The following is a 7,811-nucleotide window of genomic DNA, read 5'->3' as shown; positions in this document are numbered from 1 at the left end:
ACACACACACACACACACACACACACACACACACACACACACACACACACACACACACACACCATTCATAGAACATACAGCAATGTCTGGGGATATTTTGGATTGTATGAATTTTGATGAAGGTTAGAAGATGTGCTCCTGCCATCTAGTGAGCAAAGACCAGGCATGCTGCCAAGCATCATATAAAAAATTACTGGGCTCGTACTATCTGTAGTGTCCCGGTTGAGAAAACTATGCTAAGTCATGAGGAGACTATAGAGAAGAAAACAGGCAACCAACAGGGGATGACTGTTATAAACGGATAACATGGCCTGGATCCACCAGCAGGATTAATGAGAACTGGTTAGTTTCTAGGTGATCCTGATTCCAATGCATACATGATTGGTCATAGGAAGACAGAAGAGTCACCGGTGAGTATAAGCCTTCAAGTTCACTCTTACTGTCAATCACTGTTCTCTCCTCGTACCAGTTTTCTTCCTTCACTACATGTTCTCAAACTTTCTACCCTCCCATTAATGCTACCATGCTCTGGCCAGCCAGCTCTCATTCTACATCTAACTTTTATCCCCGGTGTCACATGGCATTTCACACTTTGCCTATTCCTCAAACCTGGTGCTAGACTACACCTGCTCAGCCCTTACCCATCCTGTCACAACTTTTTAAAAAATGTTTCATTGTACCAAACTCCTGATCCAACCCCCACTGCTTTTTCAAAGCAGTAAAAACTCAGCAGCTTGATGTCTAACCTAAATCTTCCCTTCTTGCATCTTCCATCCCAGTCATGCTGAGTTTGCTTTCGACAAGGCTCTCGCTTCATTCCCTCCTTAGGAAATTCCTCTCTGTCTCTCTAAGGTAGAACTCACCTAATACAACATCTGGCTCAATCAACGTGCCCATCTTTGTGAGAAGTCTTCCCTGATGAAGTTTCTAATTGTTTACACCTCTGTTAGTGAACTGGATGGCTGTTGGATGGATAGTTCTTAAAAAATATTGTTCTGAAATTAACTGAATATTGCAAGATAACAAGTAGACAAGATTTTGAATGTTTTCAACATAGAAATGTTATGTGCCCCAGGTGGGCGGGCAGCTGAAGAATGGCACTGCAGGTGGGGTGGTGGGGGAGCTGAGGAAGAGCAGAGCACAGGTAGGCAGGCCGGGTTGGCGGGCAGGCCCCGGACAGCTGAAGAGTGAGTGGCATGCAGGCAAACAGCCATAAAAATATATTTTAAAACTGTCTCTTTGATGATTTCTTTTTATATGCTAGAATTTTTTTGTAAGTTTTATGAGGGAAAAAAATTCCTGTGTTCTTTTCTCATTGTAGCTTGTTTCTGAGTTTTATATAGTATTCTCTATACAAGGAAAAAATGAATTAAATATTTTTATTTACTTACTGATGAAGGAAATCCTGGATTATATTAATAAGATTGTTTTGTATTATGCAAACATTTTAAAGAAACATTAGTGTTCATATAAGAGACTTATAAAAATGTGTCTTACATAAGACTGGCTTTCTCTATTAGGCGGATGGATTTTTCTACCAAAAGGAATAATCCTCAAGAGAATTAAAATATACATAAGCAGTGGAAGGCTTAAAAAAGGAGATAGAAGCCGGGCATGGTGACACATGCCTGTAATCCTAGCACTCAGGAGGCTGAGGCAGGAGGATCACTGTGAGTTCAATACCAGCCTGGGCTACATAGTGAGTTGCAGGTCAGTCTCAATTTCATAGTGAGACCCTGTCTCAAAAATCCAAAAAAAAAAAAGGAGATAGAGAATATTCACAGAATGGAGCATTATATCATATATGTATAAATGTATAAATTCTTGATTTTAGTACTACCTGACTGACTAATGAGAAGGACTACAGATAAAAATCAATGAAGGAAAGATTACAGTCAGTTTGCTTTAGCCTCCTTTAGTGAGTGTCCTGGACGATTTGTTGAAACACAGTGACAGTAAGTGTTAAACTCCTCCATAAGTGTTAGTAAGTGTTAAAACTCCTATGAGGAGTTTGTCTTTGAGTTCTGTGTAGCCAGTTTCCTCTTACGGTGTTAGCCAGCTTTAGAATAAATGGGCAGCACAGTGTCCAGCCTCCTTTTCTCCAGTTACTTTGGTCTCCACCTGCCTCAGACCTTTACTCCTGTAGCCAAACCTACACAATGACATAAATAAATACCACCCTACTGTCATAGTACAGCCTCTTAATTGATCTCCCTGGTTCTTCCTGCTCCTCTTTTTTATTATTTTGTTAGTGCAAATTAGTTACACAGAATAGCTAGTTTCATTCGGGGTGTCCATATATACATTTAACAGATGCTCATAATGTCCACTCCCAGCTCCCCCACTGACCTTCCCTTCCCTCTTCCTCCCCCTTGTTCCCTTCATCTTCTCTAATAGTCTCCTTCTACTTTTCTACATTCGTATCTTCTCTTTCTCTTTCTTCCCCCACCCCTTCACTCAATTCTACATTAAGATAAAACATGCAATATTTGTCTTTCTGAGTCTATTTTCTCTTAACACAATCATCTCTAGATGCATCCATTTTTCTGCATGATTCATTCTACTTTATGGCTGAATAATTAACACAGTAACCAGAGGAATACATGGCATTCAGATCACTTCACTCCTGTGAAGCCCTCAAGTGACACTGCCTTGCTCAAAAGATGTGAAAGTCCTCACCATCACCCTCCAGACCCAGCAGATCTGAACCCCAGTCACTCCTCTAAGCTCATCTACTACTCGCTTGCCAGGCTTCAACCACCCTGACCCTCTCAGGGTACCTTCAACATGCCCACATGCCCAGCCTTGAGGTCTCTGCGACTGCTGTCCTTTCTGTTCATTCTGAAATGCTTTTGCCTTAAATGACCATATGTCTCACCTCAGCCTCCCTACTCACCTTATTTAATAAAGTTGTTCCTTCCACAATGCTCCTACTCCTCTATGCTTGTTTTACATTTGTCTAACACTTTGTACATCTTATATACAGTATAACATACTTACTAGTTTTATTATAGATGGTCTTTCCCCCTCCACTAAGTCCATATGGCAGGGATTTTTGTACATTTTCTTCATTCCTACAGCCTGAGCATCCAGAACAATCTCTTACAAGCACTCAATAAATAAGTGTTGAGTTAATGCAGCTTCCAATTCCACTACCTGTGCCCATGCACATACACGTATTCTCACCTGTATGCACATATGTACACAAATACAGGCATGCATTAAGATTAAAACTAAAATGGTGGAAGATAAAAACATCCCTTACTCTTCCAGCTCTTGGATTTAGGCTGAATTTTCCCCTTAATGCAAAAGCTGTGGAAAATTGAACCTGCATAAGGATCAAAATGACCAAGTCAAACTTTATTTCTCTGTTGGTTCATTTTCTTAGGCAGACTCTACTCCTGAAATCTCCTAGTTTTCCATATATTCACATCTCCTTTTTTCAAAACCTGAAGTTTCAGATCTTTGCTACCTGAGATCCAAATAGCATCCCCATCTAGTTGATAAAAAGAAATAACTGGCTTTATCTCCGATAGGATACGGAATTGACTTTTATGCATTAGTCATTCAACCTTGAATTGAATTTTGACAGGATCTGCAGTGTATTAAATTGCTCCTGCAAGGATGAGAAATATATATTTCTTATTAAATGTGTAACAGGACTCAATAATACCTGTCATTTTCCACTGCAGAGATGAACTTGAATTAAAGCAGAATTAATTCAGCTAACTTAAGCACAGGTCTAATACCAAGTTTATTTCAGTTAAGGAATAAGGCAAATAAATCAAATTCCTATGTAAAGTTCTGTAGTAGTTCAAACAATAATATTCCATTCCAAATAATGCCTAGAAATATGTCAAAACCAAGAACTTTATTAATATTTTGCAGCTTTTCAAAATGCTTAGATGAATGGCCTATATTAAAAGAAAGAAACAGTATTTTCAGATATGCTTTACTGTAATCAGTCTATCCTTAGGACATTGCTATGTGTTCCTATAGACAAAGTGGACAAATGAGGCAAATGAGAAGTAGGCATCCTACAGTATTGGAGCAGCTACTTAATTCCAGGTACTGTTCTAAACAATTTATATTATCTCAATCATAGCTTTTAAAAACTGGAGTAGGCACTGACTCCATTTTAAAAATGAATAAAGAGCTAGGCATGGTGGCACATGCCTGTAATCCCAGAACTCTGAAGGCTGAGGCAGGAGGATTGCTATGAGTTCAAGACCAGCCTGGGCTACATAGTGAGTTCCAGGTCAGTCTCAACTACATAGTGAGACCCTGCCTCGAAAAAAAAAAAAAGAATAAAGTTTATTTGATGTTAGTAAAAGACAAAGCCAATGTTTGAACCCAGAGCTGTCTGAATCCAAAGATACATTACCACAGCTGAGTGCAAAGCTATGCTATCATCTGGTTATTTCAGTGAGGTACTATCAGTGGAAGACCTCAGAGAGAAGAGGCAACTGATACTTTTGGCAGAAGGTGAAGAACTAGAGTAGAAAGAATGCTGAATTAGAAGTCAGGGCATAGTTTGCTAAATGGCTTGGACAACTACTTACATTAGTTTCCGAGCTATAAGATTAAACAATTCCTTACTATAAACTACAAACTATTATAAAATAACAGTAAGAGGATGTCTATGTAACAGATTTTTGTGGGATAGTCTTCCTACCATGGTAGAAGCTTGGATATATTACCCTGATGGTTCTACCAGTTTCAAGACAAAATTATCCTACGAATGCATCATTAATGCTGAGATGAGTCTTCTTCTAAAGTAACCAGTCATGTCCTGGTCTGTATGTTTACATATCAAATATACATTTTTACATAGTCATTTTTCTTAAAACAGAGTATAGAACATCTCCTTCGTGGTGAAAGTATTATAGTAATTATTTCAGTTTAACACTGAATAAGCATAATTGTTTCATACAAGTCCTTTGCTTCTATGAATGTTTTGTTTAAATTTATAACCTCATCTTCAAAATCTATAATTACTGAACACCTCCTCAGTCATACTTAAGTCATTCAGTGCAATGCTTTAAGGCATACCTCCTTGCATCCTTTTATCTTGAATTTTCATTTGTGGGTCTCTTTTCTCCCTTTTTCCTTTCCCTGGAACTCTGCACATTACCACTACCTGAACAGTTATTCTACTCCTAAGTGCATCCCATTTAGAGTATCTACCATGTGTACATTTCAGGCCAATTTAATCCCCTTATACACTTCTTTTGAACAACAATACAAAACCACGTACTCATGCACACAGAATCATGACTCTTCTTCCCTTCATGGATGAACATTACTCAACCTGGTGAATTATTCCTGTACGGAACGATTCTGTGCAACATTTGGAAGCAGCTGAAGTTTGCCCGTACCCTGTTTCTGTTTTCCTTTTCTTTTCTCAACACTCTGAAAGCATCTACAGTCTTCGCACTTCCCCAGCTGTCCACTGCGACTCTTAACCCAGGCTAACAAACTCCAGTCAATCAGTCTGGTTTGTGTTTCTGTCTACTCCTGCTTTGTCCTAATCTCTCTTTGCCTTTGACTGTGATAAACTAAAATATGTCATTTTTAATCCATTAAGACTTTTATAAATATAAAATATCCATATTGTATAGGTAATCTCCTAAAGAATGGATAAAATATATAAAAGAAAAAAAGGAAAGCAAAGGGAAGGGAGAAAGAGTAAAAAAAAAAGAAAGATGAAAAGGGTAGAGGGAATGGTAAGAGGGAGGGAGGGGGAGAGAAAGGAGAAGAGGGATAGGAAGATAGAGAAGGAGGAAAGGGAGAGAAAAAGGGAGGTATTTGAAAATACCAAAAGAGATCCAGGAGCTACATGGGGTAGATGACCTTTCCATTTCCATCAGTTACCGAGCTACATCTTTAGATGACTGACGACTCCAGAAGTTGCAGGGCTAGCCTTAGTAAACTTCCATCCATGTCCCTGCTACGCCATTTCAAAGTATCTCACTAGTCACTCTAGATCCAGGGATTCCAACAAATCATCTCTGCAGAAATGTGCAGTAAATACCTGATGGTGGTGGATGACACCTTCAAATACATTCCAACTTTAGGAAGGACAGCTACCTCGCTTCAGTAAGCATCAATCAGAGTCCGGAGCTCATCATTTCCCAGAGCTGTCCTGCTGAACCTCTGAGAGTGACTTGTCCCTGTATACTCATTTTTGAAAATTGTTTGGATCTCTGTTGCCATTTTCGGAGCCCTGCAGCTGTTTCTCAGATTAATTTATATCCCTTTGGATAGTAAACTCTGTTTGGACCTTCTCCTAACTACTGCAAGATGATTTTCTTATTCTAACTATTACAGAACTTGCCCTCATTTAACTAGGTAAATCTACTTGCTATTCTCAGGCTTCTACATCTGTTTTTCTCATGCCACATCCTGCTAGTTCTCGGAGCAAATTTATCTTCCCTATGAAAGTTCCACTACTGTCTAATCAAAGATCAATGATATCGGAATTTATATAGCACCTTCTTCCACTCTGTCCACTTCACTTTCCCATGGGTTACTTTATTCAAATCACAAATCAGTCCTTTTCTGAAGTCAAACTAAAAATCTCAAGATCATTTAGCAGCCTGGGCACATTACAATAATGAAGGGGATCCTCATGTACAATTCTTATTTAATGTATCCAATCTTAGTGTTATAGTTTGGATCTGGAATGTGTCAAACCTTGGTCCCTAGCTGATGTGCTATTGGGAACTGGTGGAAAAATTTACAAGAAAATGGGCAGCTGGGGTAGCCTTTGGAGTGGATATTGGGATCCTGGCCCCTGCTGTTCCTCTGCTTCCTGACTGCCAAGAGTTGAATCTTCACTCTACTGCGTGCTTTCTTCCCTATTCCATCTTAACACAGGCCTAAAGTGATGGGTCAAGCAACTATGAATTAAAACATTTGAAACCATGATTCAAACTAAATCTTCCTTATCTTTAAGTAGTTTATCTCGAGTATTTTTTTCACAGTGATATAAAGTTGGCTAACACAGTCAATGACAGACTCCTAAGACATGATAAAAATGGGAAAAATGCTATGACTTTCTTAATTGTTTTTAAGGGGATTTCAAAGTCTCACTCAAAAGTATTCAGAGTATAGGGTAAGATGAACAGAGATAAAATTATACAAATATCCAATGCAAAACATATAAATCATGCATACCTTACATGAGACAGATCATTATACTCCTCAAGGTACTTTCACATAAAACTTTAGTTGAATTTTTGTCCTCACTGATTGATCCACTAAACCTCCGCAGCCTGACCTTGAGGGAACATATGATCTTGAGCCCTTCCTGTCACGTTCCATCATCTGCATTCAACCCCAGATGGATGATTCTACTTTCAGGTTTGCTTCCTCACAAGAAGTGCGAGTGATCACCAGTTATTCATCTTTATTTCCAAAGCAGTCTGGGAAATTAAAAGAGATGAGAATTGATTAATGTTCTCCATGAAAAGTTCAATAACTGTTTAATCACAGCTTGGAAATAAAGCAATGCTTCTAATCTTTTACAAATTAATTTAACGTTGCATTAAAAATAAAATAGGCTGTAAATTGTGCTGTGCAGAGATAATCAATGGCTCATTATCTTTGCTTCTAGCAAAATGCACTGATTCTTTTAAAATCATTAATGAGCAATATTGGGCAGTACACAGCCACAAATGTGTTCAAGTATTATTGATCCTACATCTATAAAACTAATCTCATCAGGGCAGAATTTATGAGCAGTAATAATGCAAACAGTTTCACGGTCCATATTAAAGAAATAAAGAAAAAAATTTGTGTCCATAAGG

At 38.4% G+C, this 7,811-nt stretch overlaps 1 long non-coding RNA gene across 2 annotated transcripts in view; it reads right to left on the bottom strand.

Moving 5' to 3' along the window:
* The window catches only part of LOC104864170, a 164,280-nt gene that overhangs the window by 12,619 nt on the left and 143,850 nt on the right, over positions 1–7,811 (bottom strand). For both annotated transcript variants that reach the window (XR_780776.2, XR_780775.2), the window contains exon 3: positions 7,180–7,427. This is a non-coding gene — a long non-coding RNA (uncharacterized LOC104864170). The remainder of the gene's footprint in view (positions 1–7,179; positions 7,428–7,811) is intronic.

This window comes from Fukomys damarensis, unplaced genomic scaffold (assembly GCF_012274545.1).
Source record: "Fukomys damarensis isolate Sample0158 unplaced genomic scaffold, DMR_v1.0_HiC HiC_scaffold_17, whole genome shotgun sequence".
Lineage (NCBI taxonomy): Eukaryota > Metazoa > Chordata > Mammalia > Rodentia > Bathyergidae > Fukomys > Fukomys damarensis.
Note: the sequence above shows the minus strand (reverse complement) of the source record. Positions and strands in the feature narration are given on the sequence as shown.